Source organism: Salvia miltiorrhiza, chromosome 7 (assembly GCF_028751815.1).
Source record: "Salvia miltiorrhiza cultivar Shanhuang (shh) chromosome 7, IMPLAD_Smil_shh, whole genome shotgun sequence".
Classification (NCBI taxonomy): domain Eukaryota; kingdom Viridiplantae; phylum Streptophyta; class Magnoliopsida; order Lamiales; family Lamiaceae; genus Salvia; species Salvia miltiorrhiza.
This window is the reverse complement of record NC_080393.1, coordinates 5,715,088-5,733,360: the sequence shown is the minus strand read 5'-3', so window position 1 is coordinate 5,733,360 and position 18,273 is coordinate 5,715,088. Positions and strand designations below refer to the sequence as shown.

The following is an 18,273-nucleotide window of genomic DNA, read 5'->3' as shown; positions in this document are numbered from 1 at the left end:
GAAATTAAAAAGGGATTTACTAAATAACCAACATTAATAACAACAAACTAGTGGTATATATATATATAACCACTTGGGTAATTAACAAATGAGCCAGCCATAACGACTAAACCCCAAATGAAAGTTAAACAAAATGAAGGAGTAATAAGTTCCACAATACGATAACAAATTCAGAGTGTTTGCAGCGGAAAAACGTGTGAGTTATGCATATGGAGATGCATACTCAAGGTTTCATTACATAAACATCAAAAGGGAAATCCGCTCAACACCAATCCATTCCATCGCCTGCTCAACCTGCACATTTAGAAATACATGCAGGGCTGAGTATAAAAATACTCAGTGACATAAGCCGAAAATACAACATGCATACATATATAAATTTAACTGCCATAACAGTAACACACAGGGGTTTTCATAAATGACCTGCGCTTACTAAAACATTTCGTTCATTTTCATAAAGGTGGATGCATCCCATTTTCAGTCTATATGATCCATATCTGTCCTTTCTGTCACGCGCCGGGAAGGAGGCCTCCTTACCACGGACGCCAAGACCGGTCGCAAGCGACTCGCGGTCTCCATGAGTGTACACGTTAACCCTAGCTAGCGACCTTTGTCTAGCATAGGATCCCAATTGGATTTCCTTTAAAGTTGGCGAACCAACACAGATAGGATACATATAAAAACACAAACATTTTGGCAGTCAATCATTTCATAAACATTTCATTTTCATAACATTTTCATTTTCATAAAGGGCATTGAACATATAAGCATTTTATAAGAACTGAATAAATAGTCAAAACATATCATGCATATATATTCGCATATGAGGCCTACGTCACGCAGGGGATCTCTATATACGTAATAATAAAATAATGCCCACCTCAATTGTTCTTAAAGCTGGCGTGGAATCGTTTCTTCTTCTGCTTCACTTTCTGTCGCCCGGACCTTCATTGATGAAGAGTCGATAAGTTCGTGAAGAAATTGTCATAAGACAAAGTCTAATTCTACGTGCCTAAGGTATCTTTTAATGTTTTAGGGTTCTAGCATCCATATTAATTTCGTTTCATTCAATCAATAAAATGTAACCAATTATCATGTAACTATCATATAGGTTCGAACCCATTTGTTCGAACATCAACATGTACATAATCCATAACCTCCCTCTACACCCGTCATTTAGTCAAGTACTCCATCAATTAAGAACAAGCCATATATTATCACCTTGAAAATTTAATCATTATAAATCATGCTTTCTCATACTTCGCACATTTTCATCACTTAAATAAATAAATCATTTATAAACACATGCTTAGTAATTTAATATCTCAATTAAATCCCAAGCTCATTTGATCAAGTAAATCATATACTTAATCATTCTATAACACAATTCCACATTTTTTTATCATGTAAATAAATAGTCTCAATATTTATTAAAACATGAAGCCATTCTAATAGGACATTTTAATTCCATTATAATGGAATTACTCATAAAATAATTTAATCCTTTTTCTTTAAAAAGAAACCATATTTATAATATTCTATACATTTTTTTTATGTAAATAAATAAGAAATTCCATTATTCATTTATAATTAATAAAACATTTTAAAATCCATTGAGATGAAATAAAACATTTTAACCATTTAAAATCCATACTCAAAAAGCCTTGAAATATTATAAAAATGAGGGTTTAATCCCAATTTTTTTTTTAAAGCAAGAAGGCCCAGCAGTATATATAAAAAAAATCGGCCCATTTTTATTTAAAATTTTCGGCCCAAGCTAATTAAAATAAATCGGCCCACACTCAAGCCCACTGAAATTTAAAATAAATTGCCCAGCATAAAAAAATTCGGCCCACTCTAAACTTAACCCTAATACATACAACATATACCACACACACAAAACACATAACACACGCACACACACAGCACGCCTTTCACTCTCCCTCTCTCTCCCTCTCGGTCTGCCTCCCTCTCCCTCGCCGGACGTCAGCGGCGCCGTCAGCAGCGAGCGCCGCTTCGCCGGCCGCTTCTCTTCCCTTCCCCTATTCTCTCTTTCCCCTTTGGTTCTTCCCTTTTCGTCCGTCTCTATCTCTCGGAAACAACCACACGCCGCCTCCTACATGTGCTACCCCGCCTCCTCCGCCGTGACAGAACACGGCCACCTCTCTCAGCCCCTGTCATCTACTGGTCGTCTTCTTCACCGGCCGTCCGAACTCGCCGTGGAGAAGCCGAGCATCGTTTCTCACAGGTAAGCCCTAAATCTCTTTCTTTCCTCCTCTTTTCTTTTCTTAAAACTAGATCTGAGTTTCCCCCATTTTATCCTCTTTTCCGGCCGAGCAGGACCAGCCCGGTGCTCCCACCGCCGTATCGCCGCCTTCGCGTGCCACTGCCGCCTCCGCCGTGGCCAAGCACGGCGCCGCCTGGTCGTCCCCAGCCTTGGAACAGGGTGGCAGAGGCCTCTCCGCCGCTGCATGTGCCTTCTCCGGCCGTTGTGAAAAGCCGAGCGTCGCCGCGCCGCTTCCCCTGTTCTCCCTCTCCCTCTCTCGACCTCCGGCGAAGCAACCACCGTGGTGCCGCCGCCGTGAAGCAGGTAAACTCTAACCCCCTCTCTACTTTCCATTTTCTCCTACCACCTTCTTCATTTTAATTAAAAGCTGAAAACCCTCTTCTCTTTCTCCTTTTTGGCAGATCGGAGACAATCGGCAGTTTCGCCGCCGCCGTTCAACGTCGCCGGAAGTTAAGTCTCCACCCTCCCTTCTTTATCTCTCTTTCCCCTCCCCTTTTTTTCTCTCTCTCTCTTTTTGTTATAATCTAATCTCTCCCCCTTTCCCTTCTCTCTCGTTTCAACAGCAAGAGGAAAAAGGCGGCGGCTGCCGCCGCGCCGCCTCCGGCCGCGAGCAGCCGCCGGCTGCTCTCACCCCCAACTCTCCATGCCCGGATATACACAAAAGGCAAAGACACAAGAACCCCCAAATTTTTCAGTCCAGATTCAAAATATAGAACAAGTTAGGGTTTTAAAAATCTGTTCTTTCATCATTTCTATTTACAAAAACTGATCTGTACTTGTAATAGATAGAAATATAATGATTATGAGTGCGTGTGTTGATGTTCTTGATGGTTCGAATTTTACAGTAAGTATGGAGGAAATAGGAGGTAACCTTGATATGAGTAGGAAATGAGGAAAATCTTCTTTCTGAATTCACCAAAATTGGATCTGCGAATTTATTCAGCCAAGCTTAACAATGAAATTTTGGATCTGAAAACTATGAAAGAATTGGAAGAATTAATGGACGTTTATTACCTCTTTCTTGTTTTGGGAAATCTTGGAAACTGATTTGGAAAGCTGGAATCAGTGAATTATAATTCAAGCATAAGAACGTATAGCTTGGATCAGAATGTTAGGAGGAATGGGAGGAATGTTGGCTGCTGATTTTGATTAAATAAAAGCTAATTGCATGTTGAGATGTTAAAGGTGTAGAAGATGGCTGGCAAAAGAAGGTGTAAAGAGTGTTTAGTGGAATGATGAGTGTGTGGAATAATGAGTGTTTAGTGGAATGATGAGTGTTTAGTGGGATGGTTGGCATATGATGAGTGTTTAGTGGGATGGTTGGCATATGATGAGTGTTTCCAACACCATCAATTTATTTAAGAGTAAGATGGATGTGGAAATGTGTAGGTGCTAGATGAATGTGATGAATAAAATCCTTATTCTGTATTTGTAATACTAATTTCGGGTTCTCATATAACGAAGCTTCGTTATAACTCTCTACAAATTACATATTTTATAACTCGTTTTATAAGTCGAAGATTAATCACGACTTCAATTAAATAATAGAAATACTATTTTTATCGTATATAAATTAATAACTTGACTTTGCTAAGTCAATTATTAAATTAGAAAATAAATTATTGACTGCTTCAATAATTCTTTAAATCTCAAACGGATTCAAATAATAATAAGAATTTAGCACATCAAAATACATATATAACAATTAAATAAATTAAACCAGTTTTATTATTAATGGATGCCGAACCCTAATTATTAATAATTCAGTCTTTAATCAGTGATTAAAAGTCGGGATATGACATACTATCCCCCTTAAAATAAATTTCGTCCCGAAATTTGTACCTCAGGAAATAATTCTGGGTATTTCTCCTTCATGCTAGACTCGAGTTCCCATGTCGCCTCTTCTTGATCATGGTGCTTCCAAAGGACTTTTACTAAGGGTATCGACTTATTCCTTAGTACTTGGACTTTCCGATCTATAATAGATTCGGGCCTCTCTTCATAGCTCATATCTGGGCTGAGGATAACGTCGTTCCTTTGGATCACGTGTTTTGGATCATAAACATATTTTCTTAACTGCGACACATGAAACACATTATGCACATTCCCAAGGCTTGGCGGCAACGCCAGCCTGTAAGTTACCGGGCCCACCCTTTCTAGGATCTCATAGGGTCCTATAAAACGGGGTCTAAGCTTACCCTTTACGCCAAATCTTGTAATCCCTTTAGAGGGAGAAATCTTCAAAAAGACTTTATCCCCACACTCAAACTGCAAGTCGGTTCGACGTTTGTCGGCATAAGACTTCTGTCTATCTTGGGCCTCTTTAATACGCTGTCGAATCTGACGGACGATCTCAATCATCTCGCCTACTGTATCTGGCCCCAAGATTCTTCTTTCGCCGACTTCATCCCAGTAAAGCGGCGATCTACATTTCTTCCCGTATAACGCCTCATAAGGTGCCATGGCGATAGTTGCTTGATAGCTGTTGTTGTAAGCAAATTCGATTAGTGGCAACACACGCTCCCAATCTTCTCCTCTATCTAGCACAACAGTCCTTAACATATCTTCTAGCGTTTGAATTGTCCTTTCGGACTGACCGTCGGTCTGCGGGTGGAAAGCTGTGCTGAAATTCAACCTTGTTCCCAATTCCTTCTGCAAGCTTATCCAGAATCTGAAGGTAAACTTAGAATCTCTGTCGGACGTGATTGTCTTCGGCACCCCATGTAAACGCACGATCTCTTTGATGTAGAGTTGGGCTAACTTATCTGATCTATACGTGATAGGGATAGGCAGAAAGTGTGCACTCTTTGTGAGTCTGTCTACAATGACCCATATTACCGTGTTACCTCGTCTTGTTTTTGGCAATCCTGTAACAAAGTCCATTGCAATATCGTCCCATTTCCATTCTGGAATCTCCAAAGGTTGTAGCTCGCCGTAAGGTCGTTGGTGTAAAGCCTTTACTTGCTGGCAAACTAGACACTTTTCGACGAATAAAGCCACGTCTCGTTTCATTCCTTCCCACCAGAAATTCTCTTTTAGATCTTGATACATCTTAGTGCTTCCCGGGTGGGCGACATAAGGAGTGTCATGGGCTTCGCTCATGATCTTGTTCTTGAGTTCCTCGTCATGAGGGATGCATATTCTCCTCTCAAAGAAAATAGCATTATCGGCTTCTTCGTGGTAGTTCTTAAGATTTCCTTCTCTTATCTTAGCTCGTAATTTCTCCAATTTATCATCCTTCCTTTGAGCTTCTACCACCAATTTCCTCAAATTGGGTATAATCGCGACCACCCCCGCTATTGTAGCAGGTGGGTTTATCACCTCTAATTTCATCCTATCAAAATCTCGTATGAGCTCTTCTTCCTTTGTAAGGATGTATCCCAGTTTCAATGGGACCTTGCGGCTCAATGCGTCGGCTACTACATTGGCCTTCCCCGGGTGATAATTTATACCACAGTCATAATCTTTTACTAATTCGAGCCACCTTCGCTGTCTCATGTTGAGATCCTTTTGCTCGAAAAAGTATTTTAGACTTTTGTGATCGGTGTAAATCTCACACCTGACACCATATAGATGATGTCTCCAGATTTTTAGTGCGTGCACTACCGCCGCTAGCTCTAGATCATGGGTCGGATAATTCAATTCGTGTGGCCTAAGTTGCCGCGATGCATATGCAATCACTTTGCCTTCCTGCATCAAAACGCATCCTAGTCCGTTCTTTGATGCATCCGTGTAGACCACATACTCCTTGTCTGGTTCCGGAATTGTTAGCACTGGCGCTGTAGTTAGCTTTTCCTTGAGCAGCTTAAAACTTTCTTCACACTCGTTAGTCCATGTGTATTTAATTCCCTTTCGGAGCAATTGCGTCATCGGCCTTGCTATCTTGGAAAATCCCTCAATGAATCTTCGATAGTAGCCAGCCAATCCCAAGAAACTTCTGATCTCGTTTGGGGTAGTTGGCGACTTCCATCCTTGTACTGCTTCCACTTTGGCGGGGTCCACCTTAATACCTTCTGAAGATACAATATGTCCCAGAAATGTAACTTCTTTGAGCCAAAACTCACATTTGTTGAATTTGGCATAAAGGCGTTCATCCCTAAGAGTTTGCAAAACAGTTCTCAGATGTTCCCTGTGTTCTTCTTCATTCTTGGAGTAAATGAGGATATCATCAATAAACACCAAGACGAATTTATCCAAATAAGGATGAAATACTCTGTTCATGAGGTCCATGAACACAGCTGGTGCATTTGTTAGTCCGAACGGTACAACTACGAACTCGTAGTGACCATATCTTGTTCGGAAAGCCGTTTTGAGTATATCTTCATGTCTAACCTTTAACTGATGATACCCAGACTTCAAATCGATTTTGGAGAAAACACACGCGCCCTTGAGTTGGTCGAATAAATCATCAATTCTGGGCAATGGATACTTGTTCTTAAGCGTTAGCTTGTTCAGCTCTCGATAATCGATGCACAATCTCAAGGTTCCATCTTTCTTCTTGACAAACAGCACCGGCGCTCCCCATGGGGACACACTAGGCCTGATGAAGCCTAGGTCCAGTAACTCTTGTAACTGGATTTTCAACTCTTCCAATTCCTTCGGGCCCATTCTGTACGGTGCTTTTGATACCGGCGCCGCTCCTGGCTCTAGATCGATGGTGAATTCTACTTGTCTGTCAGGTGGTAATCCTGGCAAATTTTCTGGGAAAACATCTTGAAAATCCCGCACGATCTCTACATCTTCCATTGTCTTTTCGGTCTCAATTCCCCCGTTCAGGTATACGAGGAAGGCTTGGCAGTCTTTCTTGTTCATCATCTTCCTTGCCTGTAAAGCTGAAATAGTCGGCACTCTGTTCCTCCTGCATATTCCGTGGAAACTCAAAGCGTCCCTTCCTGGAAAGTTGAAACCGATTTTCCGCTCTTGGCACAATATCGTGGCATAGTTCTCCGCTAGCCAGTCCATTCCCAGGATTATATCAACGTCCTCCATCGATATAACATGCAAGTTGTTTGCTATAACCTTAAACGATCCTATGGTCAGTTCTAGGTTCGAGCAAGCGTGTGTTACTACTACTGCTATTCCTCCTATTGGTGAAGAAATTCTCAAGTCCTGATTAGTCTTTTCAGGTTGGAGCTTTAAAGTTTTTACACATACACTTGCAATAAAAGAATGCGAGGCACCCGTGTCGAACAGAAGTATAACAGGTGTGTCAAGTAATGTGCCCATACCTGCCAAATTCCCTTGGTTGTTTCCTTGTTTATTCTTGTGCAAGGCATAGGCTCTTGCTTGTGGAATTTGCGGTGGACGTGCCGCAGGTCGATACTGCTGCTGTGGTGGTGGGTAGAGTAACTGTTGGCCTTGGATAGCCCTGAGTGGTTGTACTTGGCCCGGCTGATTCGGCCCTCTCATTCCTCCTTGTGGTTTTCCTTGGCAGTCTCTGGCAAAATGGCCCTTCTGGCCACACTTAAAGCAGGTATTGCTGCCAGCCAAGCATATGCCGTGATGTGACTTGGAGCATTTGGGACACAAAGGTGCCCTGAGCTGGCCCTGATTGTTTCCAGCTGATCCTGGATTGACTGGTCGTCCTTGCCATTGCCCTTGTGGCATCATGTTTCCTTGCCATGGCCTCTTGTTATCTTGGTTGTTGTAGTAACCCCTATTATTGTTGTTGTTGCCATCCCATTTTCTCTTCCCACGATCGTTGTTTCCCGAAGCTTGAGTCTGGGTTGGGCGGTCTTCAGGCATGGCTGCTTCAACATCCAGGGCTCTGCTAAGTGCCTCAGAGTGGGTGAGATTACCATGACCAGCAAGCGCCATCTTGATCTCATGCCTAAGGCCTGAACGAAACTTCTCGGCCATCTTTTCATCAGTGTCGATCAGATGAGGGGCATAGCGAGACATGTCGCAGAAAGCGCGATCGTATTCCGTCACGGACATCTTGTTTTGTTTCAGATTGAAAAACTCCGTCTCTTTCTTCTTTCTGTAGCTCTTGGGAATGTATTTATCGTAGATCTCCGTCTTGAAGTCTTCCCAAGTCAGGTTTTCCAATTGTTCGAGGGTCATTGCCCTCTTCTTGGTTTCCCACCAAAAATCTGCCGACCCAGTTAGTTGGAATGCAACACAAGAGAGTCTCTCTTGGTCAGAACAGTAAAGAAAGTCGAAAATCCTTTCCATTGCTCTAATCCAGATTTCGGCATCAGTCGGGTTGCCGGTCCCGTTGAATGTTGGCGGGCTTTGTTTAAGAAAAAGTTCCTCAACCCTTCGTGGGGGTTCGTTTGCGGTTCCCACATTATTTCTTGGGGCTCTTCTGGGAGGCATTCTGTGCTTCAAAAATAAAAGATCCTCAGTATATTCCTTACCTCAATTCATAACATATTCCTCTTGATTTAATCATGAAAGCATCATAACAAAACATCTAAATCCTTATTGATCACAAGAGGGTACTAGGACAACTCAACAATTGTAAGGCTCAATTCTTGAACGATATTAAAACAAAGTGGTGCAGAAAAATTTGTTGAGAAATTCAAACGAATAACCAGATGGTAGAAAGGAGTAACTACTAGGTCGAACAAAATGATCTAGAGTAAAAACTCATCTGGCTTTTCAACCGAAAGTTGAAACACATGGGTTTTCAACCCAAAATACATCTACTGATATTTGGATCATGTGGACTGGCTAGGTCCAACATCATCACCTTCCAGTCACACGGGAGACATCATCCTGAACTTAGAAAGCCGTTGACAACTATTCATAATAATAAAACTCAAGTTCGTACTGGCAAACCAAAAGCTTAATTTAAAGTTCTATGTCCTATTGAACCCAAACCCCCACGTATAACATGTACACAAATATATACATATATATAGGCAAAGCATACTGTTCTTAAAATCTATCGTGTACTAAAAGTCGATTCAGTGTTCTATCGCGTGTGAACATTTGAACGTAGAGACTATGCTCAAACCCTTGATGCAGCGTTTGCCTTGAATTCGTCTTGTATCATCATCCCGTGCTTTTCCTTCAACGCGTACATGTCTTTTCATTCCTCTTTGTAGTTCAAAAGAACCATTGTTTCATTGTGGAAGCTGAAATGCTCTAAGTTCTTTTTCATTCTTCTACATCATCACTTTAAGAATCTAGATTGTAGAGATATCCTACTAATCCAGCAGTCTATGTTCTTTTAGAATAGTGATCATGCAACTTATAGCAATCTATGTTTTCTGGGGAAAGCATGTGTCAATTCTCTATCATTCTTCTTATCATAACATCATAACTGCAATGATATGTCATGAAAGGCAAAACATTCAACATTTCAATGAAAGGCAAAACATTCAACATTTCATCATAGCATGCTCTTTGCATAAACATTTTCATGAAACAGTTTAGAATAATAACATCTTTAAAACTTTGTAACTGCAGTTACCTTTTTCCTTGATTGAGCACGATGCAATGGAGTGTTGAGCGGTGTCGTATGATCCCACATATGTCTAGTGAATCAAACTAGACATGACTTTTTAGAAAATGGTTTCTAGGGCCAGAGCAAACGAACTGCTCTGATACCACTCTGTCACAGCCCACTATCCCAATGACGGGTTAACCGGGGTTGACTTGGGTGAACAATAAGAAATGGAAATTAAAAAGGGATTTACTAAATAACCAACATTAATAACAACAAACTAGTGGTATATATATATATAACCACTTGGGTAATTAACAAATGAGCCAGCCATAACGACTAAACCCCAAATGAAAGTTAAACAAAATGAAGGAGTAATAAGTTCCACAATACGATAACAAATTCAGAGTGTTTGCAGCGGAAAAACGTGTGAGTTATGCATATGGAGATGCATACTCAAGGTTTCATTACATAAACATCAAAAGGGAAATCCGCTCAACACCAATCCATTCCATCGCCTGCTCAACCTGCACATTTAGAAATACATGCAGGGCTGAGTATAAAAATACTCAGTGACATAAGCCGAAAATACAACATGCATACATATATAAATTTAACTGCCATAACAGTAACACACAGGGGTTTTCATAAATGACCTGCGCTTACTAAAACATTTCGTTCATTTTCATAAAGGTGGATGCATCCCATTTTCAGTCTATATGATCCATATCTGTCCTTTCTGTCACGCGCCGGGAAGGAGGCCTCCTTACCACGGACGCCAAGACCGGTCGCAAGCGACTCGCGGTCTCCATGAGTGTACACGTTAACCCTAGCTAGCGACCTTTGTCTAGCATAGGATCCCAATTGGATTTCCTTTAAAGTTGGCGAACCAACACAGATAGGATACATATAAAAACACAAACATTTTGGCAGTCAATCATTTCATAAACATTTCATTTTCATAACATTTTCATTTTCATAAAGGGCATTGAACATATAAGCATTTTATAAGAACTGAATAAATAGTCAAAACATATCATGCATATATATTCGCATATGAGGCCTACGTCACGCAGGGGATCTCTATATACGTAATAATAAAATAATGCCCACCTCAATTGTTCTTAAAGCTGGCGTGGAATCGTTTCTTCTTCTGCTTCACTTTCTGTCGCCCGGACCTTCATTAATGAAGAGTCGATAAGTTCGTGAAGAAATTGTCATAAGACAAAGTCTAATTCTACGTGCCTAAGGTATCTTTTAATGTTTTAGGGTTCTAGCATCCATATTAATCTCGTTTCATTCAATCAATAAAATGTAACCAATTATCATGTAACTATCATATAGGTTCGAACCCATTTGTTCGAACATCAACATGTACATAATCCATAACCTCCCTCTACACCCGTCATTTAGTCAAGTACTCCATCAATTAAGAACAAGCCATATATTATCACCTTGAAAATTTAATCATTATAAATCATGCTTTCTCATACTTCGCACATTTTCATCACTTAAATAAATAAATCATTTATAAACACATGCTTAGTAATTTAATATCTCAATTAAATCCCAAGCTCATTTGATCAAGTAAATCATATACTTAATCATTCTATAACACAATTCCACATTTTTTTATCATGTAAATAAATAGTCTCAATATTTATTAAAACATGAAGCCATTCTAATAGGACATTTTAATTCCATTATAATGGAATTACTCATAAAATAATTTAATCCTTTTTCTTTAAAAAGAAACCATATTTATAATATTCTATACATTTTTTTTTATGTAAATAAATAAGAAATTCCATTATTCATTTATAATTAATAAAACATTTTAAAATCCATTGAGATGAAATAAAACATTTTAACCATTTAAAATCCATACTCAAAAAGCCTTGAAATATTATAAAAATGAGGGTTTAATCCCAATTTTTTTTTTAAAGCAAGAAGGCCCAGCAGTATATATAAAAAAAATCGGCCCATTTTTATTTAAAATTTTCGGCCCAAGCTAATTAAAATAAATCGGCCCACACTCAAGCCCACTGAAATTTAAAATAAATTGCCCAGCATAAAAAAATTCGGCCCACTCTAAACTTAACCCTAATACATACAACATATACCACACACACAAAACACATAACACACGCACACACACAGCACGCCTTTCACTCTCCCTCTCTCTCCCTCTCGGTCTGCCTCCCTCTCCCTCGCCGGACGTCAGCGGCGCCGTCAGCAGCGAGCGCCGCTTCGCCGGCCGCTTCTCTTCCCTTCCCCTATTCTCTCTTTCCCCTTTGGTTCTTCCCTTTTCGTCCGTCTCTATCTCTCGGAAACAACCACACGCCGCCTCCTACATGTGCTACCCCGCCTCCTCCGCCATGACAGAACACGGCCACCTCTCTCAGCCCCTGTCATCTACTGGTCGTCTTCTTCACCGGCCGTCCGAACTCGCCGTGGAGAAGCCGAGCATCGTTTCTCACAGGTAAGCCCTAAATCTCTTTCTTTCCTCCTCTTTTCTTTTCTTAAAACTAGATCTGAGTTTCCCCCATTTTATCCTCTTTTCCGGCCGAGCAGGACCAGCCCGGTGCTCCCACCGCCGTATCGCCGCCTTCGCGTGCCACTGCCGCCTCCGCCGTGGCCAAGCACGGCGCCGCCTGGTCGTCCCCAGCCTTGGAACAGGGTGGCAGAGGCCTCTCCGCCGCTGCATGTGCCTTCTCCGGCCGTTGTGAAAAGCCGAGCGTCGCCGCGCCGCTTCCCCTGTTCTCCCTCTCCCTCTCTCGACCTCCGGCGAAGCAACCACCGTGGTGCCGCCGCCGTGAAGCAGGTAAACTCTAACCCCCTCTCTACTTTCCATTTTCTCCTACCACCTTCTTCATTTTAATTAAAAGCTGAAAACCCTCTTCTCTTTCTCCTTTTTGGCAGATCGGAGACAATCGGCAGTTTCGCCGCCGCCGTTCAACGTCGCCGGAAGTTAAGTCTCCACCCTCCCTTCTTTATCTCTCTTTCCCCTCCCCTTTTTTTCTCTCTCTCTCTTTTTGTTATAATCTAATCTCTCCCCCTTTCCCTTCTCTCTCGTTTCAACAGCAAGAGGAAAAAGGCGGCGGCTGCCGCCGCGCCGCCTCCGGCCGCGAGCAGCCGCCGGCTGCTCTCACCCCCAACTCTCCATGCCCGGATATACACAGAAGGCAAAGACACAAGAACCCCCAAATTTTTCAGTCCAGATTCAAAATATAGAACAAGTTAGGGTTTTAAAAATCTGTTCTTTCATCATTTCTATTTACAAAAACTGATCTGTACTTGTAATAGATAGAAATATAATGATTATGAGTGCGTGTGTTGATGTTCTTGATGGTTCGAATTTTACAGTAAGTATGGAGGAAATAGGAGGTAACCTTGATATGAGTAGGAAATGAGGAAAATCTTCTTTCTGAATTCACCAAAATTGGATCTGCGAATTTATTCAGCCAAGCTTAACAATGAAATTTTGGATCTGAAAACTATGAAAGAATTGGAAGAATTAATGGACGTTTATTACCTCTTTCTTGTTTTGGGAAATCTTGGAAACTGATTTGGAAAGCTAGAATCAGTGAATTATAATTCAAGCATAAGAACGTATAGCTTGGATCAGAATGTTAGGAGGAATGGGAGGAATGTTGGCTGCTGATTTTGATTAAATAAAAGCTAATTGCATGTTGAGATGTTAAAGGTGTAGAAGATGGCTGGCAAAAGAAGGTGTAAAGAGTGTTTAGTGGAATGATGAGTGTGTGGAATAATGAGTGTTTAGTGGAATGATGAGTGTTTAGTGGGATGGTTGGCATATGATGAGTGTTTAGTGGGATGGTTGGCATATGATGAGTGTTTCCAACACCATCAATTTATTTAAGAGTAAGATGGATGTGGAAATGTGTAGGTGCTAGATGAATGTGATGAATAAAATCCTTATTCTGTATTTGTAATACTAATTTCGGGTTCTCATATAACGAAGCTTCGTTATAACTCTCTACAAATTACATATTTTATAACTCGTTTTATAAGTCGAAGATTAATCACGACTTCAATTAAATAATAGAAATACTATTTTTATCGTATATAAATTAATAACTTGACTTTGCTAAGTCAATTATTAAATTAGAAAATAAATTATTGACTGCTTCAATAATTCTTTAAATCTCAAACGGATTCAAATAATAATAAGAATTTAGCACATCAAAATACATATATAACAATTAAATAAATTAAACCAGTTTTATTATTAATGGATGCCGAACCTAATTATTAATAATTCAGTCTTTAATCAGTGATTAAAAGTCGGGATATGACAGACATAATCGTTATAGTCTGATCGATTGGTGAAAATGATGTAATTTTTTATGAAATAACGTTGATTAGTCATGTTAATAATAAGTTTCATCGGAATCTTAATCAATAATAAAATTAAATTAAATTAATAATCTAATACTCCGCAATAATTATATTAAACTTAAAATTATATGAAAAAAATAAAATTTAATGAAAATAGAGAAATTTATTTGCACCTAATCATTTAGAAAAACTATTGACAGTCGTTATACTAGTCAAAAGGGACACAATTTGAAGGAATGAGCCACGTAAATTTTGGTTGAAAATGAAAATGGGGTGTATAATTATTTTTTATCATTTAATTTCACTTTTATTAGTTAATAATAGGATAAATTTAAAGTCATGGTATATATATTTTTTAAAAATTTTAATTTTTTGAAATAAAAATTAAATATAATTCATAGTATTATAATAAATTAAATTTTTATAAAAACTATTTTTAAAATAATAAATATAAGCATGAGACACAGTGACACACATAAAATTATGGGACACTGAATCTCATCCCAAGACGGAATGAGATTCAGTGTAGAGTGTACCACACTTTATATCCCACTTTGTGTCCTATTTTCAATTTCATTTAATTTCTTATATATATTTTCTTCAATTTCAGCTTTATATGGTTTAGTTTAATTTTGTGATTATTAATTAGGGTTTATTCTATCAATCTAGGGTATATAATTATTTTTTATCATTTAATTTCACTTTTACTAGCTAATAATAGGTTGATAAATTCAAAGTCATGGTATATATATTTTAAAAAAATTAATTTTTTGAAATAAAAATTAAATATAATTCATTGTATTAATTATAATAAATTTAATTTTTATAAAAAATATTTTTAAAATAATAGATATAAGCATGGGACACAGTGGCACACATAAGATTGTGGGACACTAAATCTCTAAACATGTGAAAATGGTGAAAATTGCGAAAAAATAGTGAAAATATACATTTTCCATTAAAGTAAAGCAAACAATACTAATAGTGTTATAATTTAATGAATTTACCAAAAATTGTAGGTTTAAATACAAAATGAAGTAAATTAATGTGGCGAAAAATAAATAAAAAATTTCCACATTTCTTCACTTCAACTACATAATTCATCAAAATCAATAACCATATTATATAATCAACCAACTAAAACACTATATGCTTTCATAATAAATAGCACTTCAAATATTATTCACGCTACAATCACTCAAAAACTTCCAATAATAACTCAGACACAAATTACAATTCTCACAACAAAGAAAAAAAAACACATAGCAAAACCAGCATCAAATAAATCTTTAAAAAAAAAAAAAAAAAAAAACAGCGTAGGTCAAATAAACGTCAAACACCGGCCACTAACCACCGTCAGCGCCGCCATCGCCACCACCGTGAGTACTGCCGCCCATCTCGGACGCGTGGTGGGCCGCAGCAACTGCTCCAGCTGCCGCTGCTGCTGCCGCCACAGCGCCTGCTCCAGTTACGGCAGCTCCGGCGCTGTCAAATCCAGCATGGATGTCGTCGTCAGGCGGTGATCCGCCGCTGCTACGCTTCCGGTTTCCTCTTTTGATTGCGCTGGATCCATCTTCATCATCAGATTCCTTCTTTTTAGCTCTACAGATTGTGAAGCAAAAGCAGATTTTTCTGCTCCACATCTTTAGCAATGCGTTTATTCTATGCACATGTTCTCGTTAGCTTTTGAAGTGAATGGATCATATATATAGAGTGTTTGCAATGCACCTTTTTTTTTGGCAATGCACTTTTGATGCTGAAAAATGGATGGATTAATAATGTTTTATGTCCCGAATTTTCAACATTTTTCATAAAATATCTCGAAAGTTAGTTTTCTCTTAAAATATTCTGAACTTTTAACTTCTTCTATAAAATATCACGAACTTTTATTTTATTTTAAAAAACCTTGAACTTTCAACATTTTATATAAATTGTCTTGATTTTTTTAGTCTTGAGAAACCTCAAACTTTCGCCGTATTCAATAAAAATGTCACATTATATAAAATCTGGTGATTGAAAATGACTCGTTTCACCAAAGAAGTCTCAAATCATCAACATAGTGGTATGAGATTCACAACTTGACTACAATCAATTTGAGAAGAATCATCTTTCTGTCACCAAATTTTGTATATCAAGATATTTTATAGAAAATGTTGAAAACTTTGGATTTTTTAGGATAAAATGAAAGTTCGAGACATTTTATAGAAAAAAAACTAAAAGTTCAGGACACCTTATGTAAAACGCTGAAAGTTAAAAAAAATTAGGAGAAAACGAAAGTTTGAGACATTTTGTGGAAATATTGAAAGTTCGGAATATAAAATACTACTATTAATCCAAAATGAATTGATTGTTGTCTTAATTCATGGATTTTTAGTATAAGTGTGCATCCGAGCTCTATTTTCTATATTTCAAGATCAAATATTCAAGAAGATGATTTCCATTTAATCAATTCAGTTTATTGATTAAGTGTGCACAAATTTGATAATTTTACAATTTTATAACAATGGGAAAAAAAATGGTAAGGGTTTTTAAGCCTCTCAGTCTCTCACTAAAAAACACCATGCGATTTCGCCACTGTTTGTTTGTGGCAGTTTAATTTGAAAGGAATCGGGTGTGATCCAACTTGAAATTTTTAAAATTGACTATCATGCAATCATTAGTTTGTTACTCAATTATCTTAGCAAGAAAATGTGATTCTAACTAAAATGCAACCTCCAAAAATCACAAATTGTTTAGTTCAAGGTCGATCGATTTTGCTTGCCCTCTGTATGGACTATGTAATGTATATTATTTTTGTTTGACATAATTATATCATATGTAAATGCCTCTGTTCGTTTGAGTTGATTCATAACTGTTGAGTGCTAACAAACAAATGTAGCTTAATTGATTTAATTTCTACTTAAAAAGTGAGAGATTATTAAAACTAGTATTTTCCCTCGTGCAATGCACGAAAATAATTTTGTATATATATATAATAAGATATATATACTATATATATATATATATTAAATAGTAAATCAATTATAATAGTTATAAATATTATAATTGATTTACTATACTCAATTGATTTACTATACTCAATTGATCGTATATTATAATCATAATATTATCTATGCATTGTTTATATAATTGATCGTTAGTTTTTATAATATATTAGTGGATTTATTTGATTTTTTTGAATGGGTTAATGTGTAAGTGAGATAGTGGGGTGAGTGGGATATAATTTATTTGTAACCTTCATGTTGAATATATTTTCAAAATTGCCATTCAAATTGATTTGAAATCAATTTCTAATTGAAAACTGCTGTTTTAATATAGTATAGATTAATGAATTCCTCACGACATAAAGTTAGTCATATGATAGTGATTTCCTTCAAAAAGAAATAATAATTAAAGAAACAAAGTTAAAAACATGATTGGTACGATAGATCGCGCGGACAATTCATTTTTGTAAAAAAGTGATTAATAGTATGTAATTGACCTTCAATTGCGTTAGCCCAATTCATTAAAAGTGATCCGTTTTCGAAAAAGTTAAATAATCATAATAAGTCATGGAATTGGAAGACAACATTGTTTTATAACATCATCCACGTTGATAGTCACATGTAATCTCGATGCCTATGTTTTTCTATCATATGAAATCATTTCTAAGCTAAGATTTCGAAATTTATTTATTAAACTTGAATGGTGTGTTAATGATTTATTCACCTAAAACCATCACAATTTTTTAAATAAAATAAAAAATACATTTATAAAAAATTAAAAGAATAGCTACAATGTATCTACATTAAAATCACTAAATTATTTGAATTTAAAAAAATTAAATAGAATGAATCAAATTTTCGCTATTTAACTAGCATGTTCCTGCATAAATTTATTGTATCACAAAACCATATATGTCAATATAGTTGGAATTATGGTAAAAAAATACACAAATTTTGAAAAAATTATAATTTTCACATGAACTTTCAATTAAGCCAACAAAAAAAACATAAATTTATATTTTAATTGCAATTTTCAGTTGAGTTTGACTTTCGGCGAAATTTAAGCTTAGTTGGCAGTCGGAAGCTCATCTGATGTTAGTCTAACTTCTAAGGATGATGAGTATTTAGAAACTTTTGACTGTCAACTAAGTTATAATTTTGTTGAAAGCCAAACTTAAATGAAAATTGCAATAAAAATATAAATTCACGTATTTTTTGACTTAATTGAAAGTTTAATTGAAAATCAT

The 18,273-nt window shown here is 37.4% G+C and overlaps 2 long non-coding RNA genes across 2 annotated transcripts; both read right to left on the bottom strand.

Moving 5' to 3' along the window:
• Positions 1 to 15: 15 nt before the first annotated feature.
• LOC130991979 (uncharacterized) lies at positions 16 to 3,757 on the bottom strand. Its single transcript, XR_009091221.1, has 4 exons — positions 3,302 to 3,757; positions 3,159 to 3,214; positions 881 to 945; positions 16 to 294 (listed from the first exon to the last, which is right to left on the bottom strand). It is a non-coding gene; the product is annotated as an uncharacterized LOC130991979 (long non-coding RNA).
• A 6,196-nt stretch (positions 3,758 to 9,953) lies between these two features.
• LOC130991980 (uncharacterized) lies at positions 9,954 to 13,671 on the bottom strand. The gene is made up of 4 exons (XR_009091222.1): positions 13,216 to 13,671; positions 13,073 to 13,128; positions 10,794 to 10,858; positions 9,954 to 10,207 (listed from the first exon to the last, which is right to left on the bottom strand). It is a non-coding gene; the product is annotated as an uncharacterized LOC130991980 (long non-coding RNA).
• Positions 13,672 to 18,273: the final 4,602 nt, after the last annotated feature.